Raw genomic sequence first — 15,110 nt, 5'->3', positions numbered from 1 at the left:
ATCTTACAATGGGATCATCCCATTAAAAGGCTTTCTCTCTCTCTCTCTCTCTCTCTGTCACACACACACACACACACACACACACACACACACACACACACACACACACACACACACACACACACACACACACACACAGGGAGAGAGAAGTAAGTTTCTAGGTCAGCCTGGGAGCTGGTGAATTTGAATCCACCAATCAGAGAGGCTGTGCACTTTTCCCCACCAAAACAGGTGCATCTGTTTACACACGCAGCAGCACAGAGAGACACAGGATTTTTGCAGTCTATTTCTCATAGTGACGACTCCCCTCAAACAAATGACCATAATTTCCTAACCGTAGGGGCTAGAACGGTCATTCTTACACCGTTTTGTTCAGAAGAGATGGGGGAATCTTCAAGTGTTGACAATTTAATATTAAAATATGAATTTTTAGAGATATATGACATGGATGACTTGTTGACTTAGAAGCCACGAATTCCCCAATATGCAAATTTGAATGCCTGAGACCACATATGTGATTGGCTGGCTGGGAAGCCGTGCAGGCCCTGATTTGTGGATTTGAATTCCTCAGCCCTCAGATATGATTGGCTGGCTTAGAAGCCACGAAGGCCCCAATATGCAAATTTGAATGCCTCAGGACACTTATTTGATTGGCTGGGAAACTGTGCAGGCCCTGATTTGAAAATTTGAATGTCTCAGTCCTCACAGAGGATTGGCTGCCTGGGGACCTGGCAGAAATATATAGAAATACTATTATTAAGCATAAATACTACATTTAGTAGAAATACTATGTTTTAGCACAAATACTATAAAAAGAAGAAAAACTATAATTTAGCAGAAATACTATATTAAGCACAAATCCTATAAAAAGCAGAAATACTATAATTTAGAACAAATAGTATAAAAAGCAGAAATACTATAATTTAGCAGAAATACTATGTTAGGCACAAATCCTATAAAAAGCAGAAATACTATAATTTAGCAGAAATACTATATTAGGCATAAATCCTATGAAAAGCAGAAATAGTATGATTTAGCAGAAATACTGTATTTAGCACAAGTACCGAAAAGTACCAGAAATACTATGATTTAGCAGAATAGTAATAACTTATTGAAACACAAATGCACAGAGGGACACACAAACACAGGCTCTAATCCAGCCAACCAGTCTAACTATATTCAATTTAAATCCTACAATGACATGCTGCCAAATAAGGGCAGGGTCCTCTCTCTCCCACTAAACACACACACACACACACACACACACACACACACACACACACACACACACACACACACACACACACACAGAGGGAGAGAGCTGCCGAATTTAAATCCACCAATCAGAGTGGCTGTTTACGTTTTCCCGCCAAAACAGGTGCATCTTTTTACACACGCAGCAGCACAGAGAGGCACAGGATTATTGCAGCCTATTTCTCATAGTGAGGACTCCCCTCAAACAAATGACCATAATTTCCTAACCGTAGGGGCTAGAGCGGTCATTCTTACACCGTTTTGTTCAGAAGAGATGGGGGAATCTTCCAGTGTTAACAATTTATCATTAAAATGTGAATTTTTAGAGATATATGACATGGATGACTTGTTGACTTAGAAGCCACGAATTCCCCAATATGCAAATATGAATGCCTGAGACCACATATATGATTGGCTGGCTGGGAAGCCGTGCAGGCCCTGATTTGTGGATTTGAATTCCTCAGCCCTCAGATATGATTGGCTGGCTTAGAAGCCATGAAGGCCCCAATATGCAAATTTGAATGCCTCAGGACACATATATGATTGGCTGGGAAGCCGTGCAGGCCCTGATTTGAAAATTTGAATTTCTCAGTCCTCACAGAGGATTGGCTGCCTGGGGACCTGGCAGAAATATATAGAAATGCTATGATTAAGCATGAATACTACATTTAGTAGAAATACTATGTTTTAGCACAAATACTATAAAAAGCAGAAATACTATAATTTAGCAGAAATACTATATTAAGCACAAATCCTATAAAAAGCAGAAATAGGATGATTAAGCATAAACACTACATTTAGTAGAAATACTATGTTTGAGCAAAAATCCTATAAAAAGCAGAAATACTATATTAGGCACAAATCCCATAAAAAGCAGAAATAGTATGATTAAGCATAAATACTACATTTAGTAGAAATACTATGTTTTAGCACAAATAGTATAAAAAGCAGAAATATTGTAATTTAGCAGAAATACTATATTAGGCACAAATCTTATAAAATAGCAGAAATAGTATTATTTAGCACAATAGTAATAAGTTAAACAGAAAAATTGGAAAAGCAAAATGGACAGCTGAAAAAATGCTGAACATGCTGAGGGTCCCTCAAATATACTTGTTAAATGAAAAAATCAGCAAAAAAATGCACAGGGAGAGAGAAGTAAGTTTCTAGGTCAGCCTGGGAGCTGCTGAATTTGAATCCACCAATCAGAGAGCCTGTGTACTTTTTCCCGCCAAAACATGTGCCTCTTTTTACACACGCAGCACAGAGAGGCACAGGATTATTGCAGCCTATTTCTCATAGTGAGGACTCCCCTCAAACAAATGACCATAATTTCCAAACCGTAGGGGCTAGAGCGGTCATTCTTACACCGTTTTGTTCAGAAGAGATGGGGGAATCTTCCAGTGTTAACAATTTATCATTAAAATATGAATTATTAAAGATATTTGACTTGTAATGCACCATAACTGAGTAGAGCGAAGCAAAAACTGCCTTGACTTGCCCTCAAACAACGCTTTCTAACTCGAAATCTATTTGGAGTATCGATATCATTCTTTCACCGTAAGAGACAGCAGGCTTTGGTGAACAATCATGGAAATTTTCAGGTCTCTGTGGAAATCCAACAAAAAGTTATGACGAGAGAAAAAAGTGGTTCATTTCCACAGTTTGAAATCTGAAGAAATCTGAGCGAAGGACGAATTTCCTACCCTCAAACAAGTCCAACTCATTTCAGAACGGTAATAGGTGAGAAAGAAATTCTTGAATTGTGAGCGTCAGGGGTGTCTGAAGATATTCGGGGACAAGCCTCATGTCTTAACTTTGCTTCGTTAAGGAGATATGACGATTCGAATATGCCTCTCATTACAGAAATCCAGCGGTGATTTTGAACAAGCTCTCCATTGACTTTATATGGAGAGTTTTCTGACCTTGTGTTAGTCTGAGGAGATTTGCAAAAATTCTATAAATCCCACAACAATGATGGTGACATTTTCTGAAAGCCAGCAAAAATACCTACGTTTTGATGTATAATTTGTGGAAGTTGAGTGAAAATTGAGCAAGTAGCAGGAAGTTGTTCGGACATGAAGTGAAAATTGCAAAACCTTCAGTGGCACACTGGAAGCCAAGAGCATAGCAACCATAACAACACATGTATTTTGTGAAAAATCACAATTTTGCAACTCAAAACTTTAAGAGGCATAAAAGTAAAACAGTAGAAGATTTGAAAAAGCTGAATCATACCTGAATAGCCCAATAATTTGTGAACATTTTAAAATTTGAATGGTTGTTCTAGGTGAAAATATGAGGAAGTAGTTAAGTTTCAAAAACAAGCAAATTTTAGCAGAATTGCTGAAGTTTCCCATTCATTTCAATGGGACAAATTAAAGGAAAAAAGCTTAATATTTTAAAAAGTATAATAGTTAAAAATACCAAAAGTCATAGCGCACATTAGCAGAAGAAGCAGAATAGTTTAAAATTTGAACGGTGAAAATCGGCTGAAAATTGTGGAAGTAGTTAAGTGCCAAAAAGTGTACGGAAGCAACTAGAATAAAGTATAAAGAATAAAGAGAAACAGGAACTCAATAGTGTGGATGCTTAAAGCATCCACACAACTAGAAAAATTTGCATTTCCTGCGAAAATGCAGTGTGGATGCTTAAAGCTGAAGCTGTATGCAAAAAGTAGCTGAAAAAGCTGAAAAGTTGCAGAAATTGTAAAAACTTTGCAGAAGCAAAAGAAGTTTGCTAAAATGGAATAACTTAGCAGAACTGCAATATCTTAGAGGAAACATAATACTTGGCAGAAATACAATAGCATAGCAGAATTTAGCAGAAATATTGTAACTTACCAGAAACATGATAACTTCTCAAAAATACAAGAATTTAGGAGAAATAGTATAAGATAACAGAAAGAATATATTTAGCCAAAAATACTTAAACATTACAGAAACACTATGATTTAGAAAAATAGTACAACAGAGCAGAAATATTGTGATTTACCAGAGACACTGTGATGAACTATGAATATTGTAATTTTAAATTAAGACTATGTTTTAGCACAAATATTATAATTTGGCAGAAATACTATAATTTAGCAGAAATACTATATTAAGCACAAATCCTATAAAAAGCAGAAATGGCATGATTAAGCACAAATACTACATTTAGTAGAAATACTTTGTTTTAGCACAAATCCCATAAAAAGCAGAAATACTGTACTATGATTTAGTAGAAAAACTATAATTAATCAGAAATACTAAATTTAGCAGAAATACTATATTAAGCACAAATACTATGAAAAGCAGAAATAGTATATTAAGCACAAATCTTATAAAATAGCAGAAATGCTATGATTTAGCACAATAGTAATAAGTTAAACAGAAAAATTGGAAAAGCAAAATGGACAGCTGAAAAAATGCTGAACATGCTGAGGGTCCCTCAAATATACTTGTTAAATGACAAAAATCTGCAAAAAAATTTATTACAGCCACACAATCACAAATATGTACACATGAGGAAACACACATGCACATAGAGACCCACACACAAGATCCAATTCAGTCAACCAGTCTAAATATATTGAATTTAAATCTTAGAATGAGATCATCCCATTAAAAGCCTCTCTCTCTCTCTCTCTCTCTCTCTCTCTCTCTCTCTGTCACAGACACACACACACACACACACACACACACACACACACACACACACACACACACACACACACACACACACACACACACACACACACACACAGGGAGAGAGGACTAAGTTTCTAGGTCAGCCTGGGAACTGCTGAATTTGAATCCACCAATCAGAGAGCCTGTGCACTTTTCCCCACCAAAACAGGTGCATCTGTTTACACACGCAGCAGCACAGAGAGACACAGGATTTTTGCAGTCTATTTCTCATAGTGACGACTCCTCTCAAACAAATGACCGTAATTTCCTAACCGTAGGGGCTAGAACGGTCATTCTTACACCGTTTTGTTCAGAAGAGATGGGGGAATCTTCAAGTGTTGACAATTTAATATTAAAATATGAATTTTTAGAGATATATGACATGGATGACTTGTTGACTTAGAAGCCACGAATTCCCCAATATGCAAATTTGAATGCCTGAGACCACATATGTGATTGGCTGGCTGGGAAGCCGTGCAGGCCCTGATTTGTGGATTTGAATTCCTCAGCCCTCAGATATGATTGGCTGGCTTAGAAGCCACGAAGGCCCCAATATGCAAATTTGAATGCCTCAGGACACTTATTTGATTGGCTGGGAAACTGTGCAGGCCCTGATTTGAAAATTTGAATGTCTCAGTCCTCACAGAGGATTGGCTGCCTGGGGACCTGGCAGAAATATATAGAAATACTATTATTAAGCATAAATACTACATTTAGTAGAAATACTATGTTTTAGCACAAATACTATAAAAAGCAGAAATACTATAATTTAGCAGAAATACTATATTAAGCACAAATCCTATAAAAAGCAGAAATAGGATGATTAAGCATAAACACTACATTTAGTAGAAATATTATGTTTGAGCAAAAATCCTATAAAAAGCAGAAATACTATATTAGGCACAAATCCCATAAAAAGCAGAAATAGTATGATTAAGCATAAATACTACATTTAGTAGAAATACTATGTTTTAGCACAAATACTATAAAAAGCAGAAATACTATAATTTAGCAGAAATACTATATTAGGCACAAATCTTATAAAATAGCAGAAATAGTATTATTTAGCACAATAGTAATAAGTTAAACAGAAAAATTGGAAAAGCAAAATGGACAGCTGAAAAAATGCTGAACATGCTGAGGGTCCCTCAAATATACTTGTTAAATGAAAAAATCAGCAAAAAAATGCACAGGGAGAGAGAAGTAAGTTTCTAGGTCAGCCTGGGAGCTGCTGAATTTGAATCCACCAATCAGAGAGCCTGTGTACTTTTTCCCGCCAAAACATGTGCCTCTTTTTACACACGCAGCACAGAGAGGCACAGGATTATTGCAGCCTATTTCTCATAGTGAGGACTCCCCTCAAACAAATGACCATAATTTCCAAACCGTAGGGGCTAGAGCGGTCATTCTTACACCGTTTTGTTCAGAAGAGATGGGGGAATCTTCCAGTGTTTACAATTTATCATTAAAATATGAATTATTAAAGATATTTGACTTGTAATGCACCATAACTGAGTAGAGCGAAGCAAAAACTGCCTTGACTTGCCCTCAAACAACGCTTTCTAACTCGAAATCTATTTGGAGTATCGATATCATTCTTTCACCGTAAGAGACAGCAGGCTTTGGTGAACAATCATGGAAATTTTCAGGTCTCTGTGGAAATCCAACAAAAAGTTATGACGAGAGAAAAAAGTGGTTCATTTCCACAGTTTGAAATCTGAAGAAATCTGAGCGAAGGACGAATTTCCTACCCTCAAACAAGTCCAACTCATTTCAGAACGGTAATAGGTGAGAAAGAAATTCTTGAATTGTGAGCGTCAGGGGTGTCTGAAGATATTCGGGGACAAGCCTCATGTCTTAACTTTGCTTCGTTAAGGAGATATGACGATTCGAATATGCCTCTCATTACAGAAATCCAGCGGTGATTTTGAACAAGCTCTCCATTCACTTTATATGGAGAGTTTTCTGACCTTGTGTTAGTCTGAGGAGATTTGCAAAAATTCTATAAATCCCACAACAATGATGGTGACATTTTCTGAAAGCCAGCAAAAATACCTACGTTTTGATGTATAATTTGTGGAAGTTGAGTGAAAATTGAGCAAGTAGCAGGAAGTTGTTCGGACATGAAGTGAAAATTGCAAAACCTTCAGTGGCACACTGGAAGCCAAGAGCATAGCAACCATAACAACGCATGTATTTTGTGAAAAATCACAATTTTGCAACTCAAAACTTTAAGAGGCATAAAAGTAAAACAGTAGAAGATTTGAAAAAGCTGAATCATACCTGAATAGCCCAATAATTTGTGAACATTTTAAAATTTGAATGGTTGTTCTAGGTGAAAATATGAGGAAGTAGTTAAGTTTCAAAAACAAGCAAATTTTAGCAGAATTGCTGAAGTTTCCCATTCATTTCAATGGGACAAATTAAAGGAAAAAAGCTTAATATTTTAAAAAGTATAATAGTTAAAAATACCAAAAGTCATAGCGCACATTAGCAGAAGAAGCAGAATAGTTTAAAATTTGAACGGTGAAAATCGGCTGAAAATTGTGGAAGTAGTTAAGTGCCAAAAAGTGTACGGAAGCAACTAGAATAAAGTATAAAGAATAAAGAGAAACAGGAACTCAATAGTGTGGATGCTTAAAGCATCCACACAACTAGAAAGATTTGCATTTCCTGCGAAAATGCAGTGTGGATGCTTTAAAGCTGAAGCTGTATGCAAAAACTAGCTGAAAAAGCTGAAAAGTTGCAGAAATTGTAAAAACTTTGCAGAAGCAAAGGAACTTTGCTAAAATGGAATAACTTAGCAGAACTGCAATATCTTAGAGGAAACATAATACTTGGCAGAAATACAATAGCATAGCAGAACTTAGCAGAAATATTGTAACTTACCAGAAACATGATAACTTCTCAAAAATACAAGAATTTAGGAGAAATAGTATAAGATAACAGAAAGAATATATTTAGCCAAAAATACTTAAGCATTACAGAAACACTATGATTTAGAAAAATAGTACAACAGAGCAGAAATACTGTGATTTACCAGAGACACTGTGATGAACTATGAATATTGTAATTTTAAATCAATACTATGTTTTAGCACAAATACTATAATTTGACAGAAATACTATATTTAGCACAAATCTTATAAAATAGCAGAAATAGTATGATTTAGCACAATAGTAATAACTTAAACAGAAAAATTGGAAAAGCAAAATGGACAGCTGAAAAAATGCTGAACATGCTAAGGGTCCCTCAAATATACTTGTTAAATGAAAAAAATTGGCAAAAAAAAATATAACAGCCACACAATCACAAATATGGACACATATGGAAACACACATGCACAGAGAGAGACACACACAAGATCCAATTCAGTCAACCAGTCTAAATATATTGAATTTGAATCTTACAATGAGATCATCCCATAAAAAGGCTTCCTCTCTCTCTCTCTCTCACACTCACTCACTCACTCACTCACTCACACACACAGAGAGAAGTAAGTTTCTAGCTCAGTCAAGCAGCCTTGGAGCTGCTGAATTTGAATCCACCAATCAGAGAGCCTGTGCACTTTTTCCCGCCAAAACAGGTGCACGCAGCACAGAGAGACACAGGATTTTTGCAGTCTATTTCTCATAATGACGACTCCCCTCAAATAAATGACCATAATTTCCTAACCGTAGGGGCTAGAACGGTCATTCTTACACCGTTTTGTTCAGAAGAGATGGGGGAATCTTAAAGTGTTGACAATTTATCATTAAAATATGAATTATTAAAGATAATTGACTTCTAATGCACCATAACTGAGTAGAGCAAAGCAAAAACTGCCTTGACTTGCCCTCAAACAACGCTTTCTAACTCTAAATCTATTTGGAGTATCAATATCATTCTTTCACCGTAAGAGACAGCAGGCTTTGGTGAACAATCATGGAAATTTTCAGGTCTCTGTGGAAATCCATTAAAAAGATATGACGAGAGAAAAAAGTGGTTCATTTCCAGAGTTTGAAATCTGAAGAAATCTGAGCGAAGGACAAAGTTCCTACCCTCAAACAAGTCTAACTCATTTCAGAACGGTAATAGGTGAGAAAATAATTCTTGAATTGTGAGCGTCAGGAGTGTCTGAAGATATACTGGGACAAGCCTTATGTCTTAACTTTGCTTCGTTAAGGAGATATGACGATTCGAATATGCCTCTCATTACAGAAATCAAGCGGTGATTTTGAACAAGCTCTCCATTGACTTTCTATGGAGAGTTTTGCGACTTTGTGTTGGTCTGAGGAGATTTGCCAAAATTCTATAAATCCCACAACAATGATAGTGACATTTTCGGAAACCCATCAAAAATACCTACGTTTTGATGTATAATTTGTGGAAGTTGAGTGAAGATTGAGCAAGTAGCAAGAAGTTGTTCGGACATGAAGAGAAGACTGCAAAACCTTCAGTGGCACACTGGAAGCCAAGTGCACAGCAACCATAACAACGCATGTATTTTGTGAAAAATCACAATTTTGCAACTCAAAACTTTAAGAGGCATAAAAGTAAAACGGTAAAAGATTTGAAAAAGCTGAATCATACATGAATAGCCCAATAATTTGAGAACATTTTAAAGTTTGAATGGTTGTTCTACGTGAAAATATGAGGAAGTAGTTAAGTTTCAGAAACAAGCAAATTTTAGCAGAATTGCAGAAGTTTCCCATTCATTTCAATGGGACAAATTAAGCTTAATATTTTAAAAAGTATAATAGTGAAAAATACCAAAAGACATAGCAGGAATTAGCAGAAATAGCAGAATATTTTAAAATTTGAACGTTGAAAATCGGCTGAAAATTGTGGAAGTAGTTAAGTGCCAAAAAGTGTACGGAAGTCCCAAGAGGAACTCAATAGTGTGGATGCTTAAAGCATCCACACAATAAAGAATAAAGAGAAACAGGAACTCAATAGTGTGGATGCTTAAAGCATCCACACAATAATAATAATAATAATAAATCCGAGCAATAGTAATAAGTGTGCCTTCGCATAGGCACACTTAATAATAAATCCGAGCAATAGTAATAAGTGTGCCTTCGCATAGGCACACTTAATAAACTCGTGAGAACACAAATCTAACATTCAATAAACATTCCTTTGACAAACTTTAAGGGGATTTTTTTTAATGTATACTGTTACAAACTTGCATGTTCATGTGTTTGTTTTGTGCAGGTGTTATATCTTTTTATGTTAATTCAGCTGTGCCAGGGCCCTGCTCCGATTGGTGCGTGGATACACCACCCCGATGTGACTGGTTCCAGCTGGAGGACCCGCCCATTAAAAGGAGGCTGGAGCGCTACAGCGGAAGAGGTCCTCGCGTTTCTCCTCATAACCAAGCGGTGTTCCTGTGGCAGCCGCTGGCTGCAGTGCGCTTAAAAGTTGTGGAAGTGGAGTGGGTAGCCTCTGTCTTTATTTTTGACTTTGTTTTGGTAAGGTCAGGGGTGCAGGATTTGTGTAGATTTGTTTTGTTTATTGTTTTGGCCTTGGCTCACCCTGAAGTGTTGACACTCCCGTTTTGTTGTTCCTTTTTTCCACATTGTAAATAAATCACATTATAACGACGGATTTGTTTCATGTGGCTGCTTAGGTCTTGGGGGGGGGGGAGAGACTGCCTCACTCATGTTTTTGCCTGGCCCTAGACAGGTCGTAACAATACCATTTATTTTTCAGATAGAGACATCCATAAGTTTAGGAATGAACACACTGTGAATTTGAACCAGTGATTATTATTATGAATGAAAGGTTTTAATAATATAGGCTTTGTTAAAGCCACAACAGCAACAACTGGGAATAAATTTCCACATTCCATGACTGTGTTTTGATTTGATGCATCACTGACATCATCAAAAAAGCCTAGAAGTTTTCTTTATATCTTTTAAAACACAAGCAGTCTTTGTGCATGTTATTCAAACAGGTAACCTGCACAGCAACAAGTAAATCATTGTAAACATGTGAGAAGAAAAACGAACTCCATGGACTCCAAACTGCTCTTTATTTTAAGGGTGAGGGGAGGAAGACGGGACAAAAGACACACTGTGGAAGAGAGCCAGAGATTAAGAATGATTCAATGCAGAGAGGTCTGTTAACACAATGCATCATGGGAATCCCCCAGCAGCCTAGGCCACTTGCAGCATAACTAATGGAGTGTTCAGGGTAAATGGCCTGCATTTGTAGCGCTTTTCTAGTCCATAGGACCCCAAAGCGCTTTACACTACATTCAGTCATTCACCCATTCACACACAGGCGATAGCAAGCTACATTGTAGCCACAGCTGCCCTGGGGCACACTGACAGAGGCGAGGCTGCCGGACACAGGCGCCACCGGGCCCTCTGACCACCACCACCAGTAGTATCTTGCCATGCAGCCAGGATGCAGCCTGGGATTGAACCACCGACCTTCTGATTAGTCGCTGACCTGCTCTGCCACCTGAGCTACAGCCACCTGATCAGCCCTATATGCTTTAGCAAAAAGAAAAGTTTTAAGGCTAATCTTAAAAGTAGAGATAGTATCTGTGTCCTGAATCCAAATTGGAAGCTGGTTCCACAAAAAAGGAGCCTGAAAACAGGGGTGTCCAACTCCAGTCCTTGAGAGCTACTGTATTGCAGCTTTTACGCGCATCCTTGTTCTGACACACCTGAATCAAATGAATACTTGTTATTAGGCTTTTGCCCAACTTGATGGCATGCTGAAGAGGTAATCCAACCATTTTATTCAGCTGTGTTGGAGTAGGGAGGCATCTAAAAATGCAGGACAGTAGCTCTCCAGGACTGGAGTTGGACATTCCTGCTCTAGGAACTACAAGTTGGGGCCTGATTATTCAAGACCTTATATGTGAGGAGCAGGATTTTGAATTTGATTCTAGATTTAAGAGGGAGCCAATGAAGGGAAGCCAATATAGAATAAATCTGCTCTCTCCTTCTAGTCCCTGTATGTACAAGTGCTTCAGCATTTTGGATCAACTGAAGGTTTTCCAGGGATTTTTTAGGGCATCCTGATAATAACAAATTACAGTCGTCCAGCCTAAAAATAAATCCATGAACTATTTTTCTGGAATGACTCTGAGAAAGGATATTGTACGGTTAGGGGTTTTAAAGATATTAGTGATATTGGGAAAATGGAAGAAAGCAATCCTACAGATTTGTTTAATATGTGCATTTAAAAAACATATCCTGGTCAAAAATGGCTCAAAGGTTCACAGTGTGAGAAACCATATCTCCAAGATGTATAGGGCTGAGTACAATAATTAACCTTAATGTGTAAAGAGGACTCTCCATTTACATTAACAAATTGGAGTCTATCAGATAGGTATGATTCAAACCACTGCATTGCAGTACCTTTAATACCTTTAAAATGTCATAATCTAATCTCTGCTCTAATAAAATGTTATGGTTGAAGGTAATGAACACGGCACTGAGGTCAAGCAGGACACGCACAGAGATATGTCCACTGTAAGAAGCCATATGACGATCATTTGTAACCTTCACTAAAGCCGTTTCTGTGCTTTGATGAGCTCTGAAACCTGACTGAAACTCTTCAGTTCCTCTGCAGATGATGAGCTGGCTAAGACAGCTGGGTCAGTGATGGCTATTTAAGTAACAGTTTAACCACTGCCACCTTGAAGGCCTGTGGTACAATTATTAGAGATAGGTTGATAATATTTAAGATTGAAACATTAATTAATGCTCTAAATAAATATCAATGGTACTGAGAGTAGCTGTACATAATGTCACGTCTGTAAAACGATTGTGGTTATTATTGAGCTGATTGGTGGTGTCGTTGGGAAAATGTCTTTATGTTGCAGAAAGACAGGGGTACAAGACCAGGCTTTTCATTTTAAGATGTGAGGTAACCATCTTGAACACATCATATTGAACACAAGGTATTTCTTTCATTTTTTTAAATGATCAATATGACATATGGGCAATTTATCAATGTATTCCTTTAACAAATTGGAGCTTTAGTAGCACGTGGAAGAGCCATACACAGCCACAACAGCCTGGCACCTCCTCCTAATGCTTCCTTTCACCAGCTTGGTCACACGCTGCTGTGGGATGGCATCTGTCGTGTTGTGTTTTGTTGTGAAAAGACAAAAGTGCTCAAAGTATAAGTGTTCAAAATTTATTATTAAATAGTTGTTATTTCAAGTTAATTCTACGATTCCTAAAAAGACCTTTTCTGTCGTTCAAGGAATCCTAGAGACAAATGATGCCGCACCCAAATAGTAAACAGTTTATTATGTGCCATAAAAACTCAATACCAATGTGCTTGGTCAGAAAGTCGAGAGAAGACCGTGGCTTTAGACTTGGCTCCTCCTATTTGTCTTGGATTTTTCCCTCAGGTCATATTACGCCCTGTATGGCGTGAACTTTTCACTGTAATATTAAGGCAACTCTTCCCACTTCACCATGGCAACCATCTCTTGTCCTCTGGTCAGACCTGAGAGAGAGGACTTATATAGGATTTATGGAGGATTTATAGAACACTGGAATAGCAATTGCTGGTAATGTTAATGTTCAGCAATAGTCTGGCAGGATCAACAAGACAATTATGTTGCTATAATGTGCAAAACCAGAGTTACAAATGATTAAGGTATAAAGAAATATTACAAGATCTGACCTAATAAATCAGCTGATGATTAACAGAACTGATATTCATTCCCTGTAGCAAAGGCCATCTGTGGTAAAATTCAAGTAATTTATTTTCTAAGAATTGAAGTTCACTTCTTTAATATATAAGTACAATATTGCAATCTTTAGCTCTAAAGAAAAAAATCAAATCAGGATTTCTAAATTCGTTAAAAACTAATAAGGCACCATTTAAATGTTGCTGATAGATTTCAGTGACAGGGATATTGCTTGAACCAAGGTCCATTGTCACAGTCCTACATTTTGACCCTCCAACATTTACATGCTGTTCTATTGCAATGCATTAAAACAGCAGAAGCCAACATGGGGCTAAGAAATTCACAGTTGCAGGAACCCAAAGTGCAATTATTTCAAAATAAAAAAAAACTGAGGAAAAAATCTGAAAACGCTTTCAGTTCATTCTATTTTGTATATTGACACTTCTTAGAACAATTACACATCACACTCTGATGTTTTTTGTTTTGGGTTTAGTGTCATTAAATCCAGCATTTTAATTTATGTGCATGTTTTCAGTTTCTGTTACTAATATTCTAAGCTTTAAAATAATCTATTAGACTTGCAAGGTTAGATTGCCCCCCCTAGTGTCTAGTCCGAGTCTCAGTCACATTTCCCACCTCAGCACAGTCATGCAGCTCATGTACTTTGGAGGCAGGGCTGGACTGGGACAAAAAATCGGCCCGGGCATTTTGACTAGAGACCGGCCCACCAAAAATGTGCCGTCATTCAGGGGTAAAACCAAAGGATTCTGGGAACTTGTGGCAAGAGGTACTAGCGCATGCAGGCTTTCAATTGAACTCAGTTACACAGCGATAAAAAGAAACACAAAAAATGGCAAGAAGCTGTTGTATTATTAACTGCAATAGCCGGTGTTGTGCCAAAAAGTTATTGCTCGTATTTAAATTGCTATAAGTAACTTGTTGGGCTATAATATGTGAAACATATGTCAAATGCATCCCTCATGGATGACATAAAGTCATCTCTCTCTCCTGCTCTTCTGTCTCCTCTGTCACGGACTTCTCCACTTTAGATGATAAATCAGCCTGGTGCAACATGTAAGGATTGGCACAATTTGTTAAGATTTTGAGGACTTTGAGAAACTAACCTTAGCATAAAATAAAATTTACTATCAGTAACTTCATAGCACCCGCCCAGCAGTATATAAGCTCCGTCATGCTAGCTAGTACGCAGTACCAGTTATTCTAAGCGACTGTAAAAAGTCAGCACAACGAAAACAAACTACAACTAAACTTGGTTTATATCTGACACAGATGGACTGCAGGTCATAACTTCTTGCCTGAAGTTCAGTTCCTCTGCCACTATGACCGGCGGCCGCCTCGGTCTCTCCTCCTCTTGCCTCCCCTTTCCATACCGATGGCCAGTCCAGCTATGTTTGGAGGTCATTCCAGCTGCCATGTTGATCCCTTCTGTTCCATAGATGATGTTTAGCTGCGTCAAAATGCTGGAGACTTTGGTTTTTCTGGAATGTTGCTGATTTTTTTTCCATGTTGTCCCGTCT

The sequence above is a fragment of the Astatotilapia calliptera genome, chromosome 8, assembly GCF_964374335.1.
Source record: "Astatotilapia calliptera chromosome 8, fAstCal68.1, whole genome shotgun sequence".
Taxonomy (NCBI): Eukaryota; Metazoa; Chordata; class Actinopteri; order Cichliformes; family Cichlidae; genus Astatotilapia; species Astatotilapia calliptera.
Note: the sequence above shows the minus strand (reverse complement) of the source record.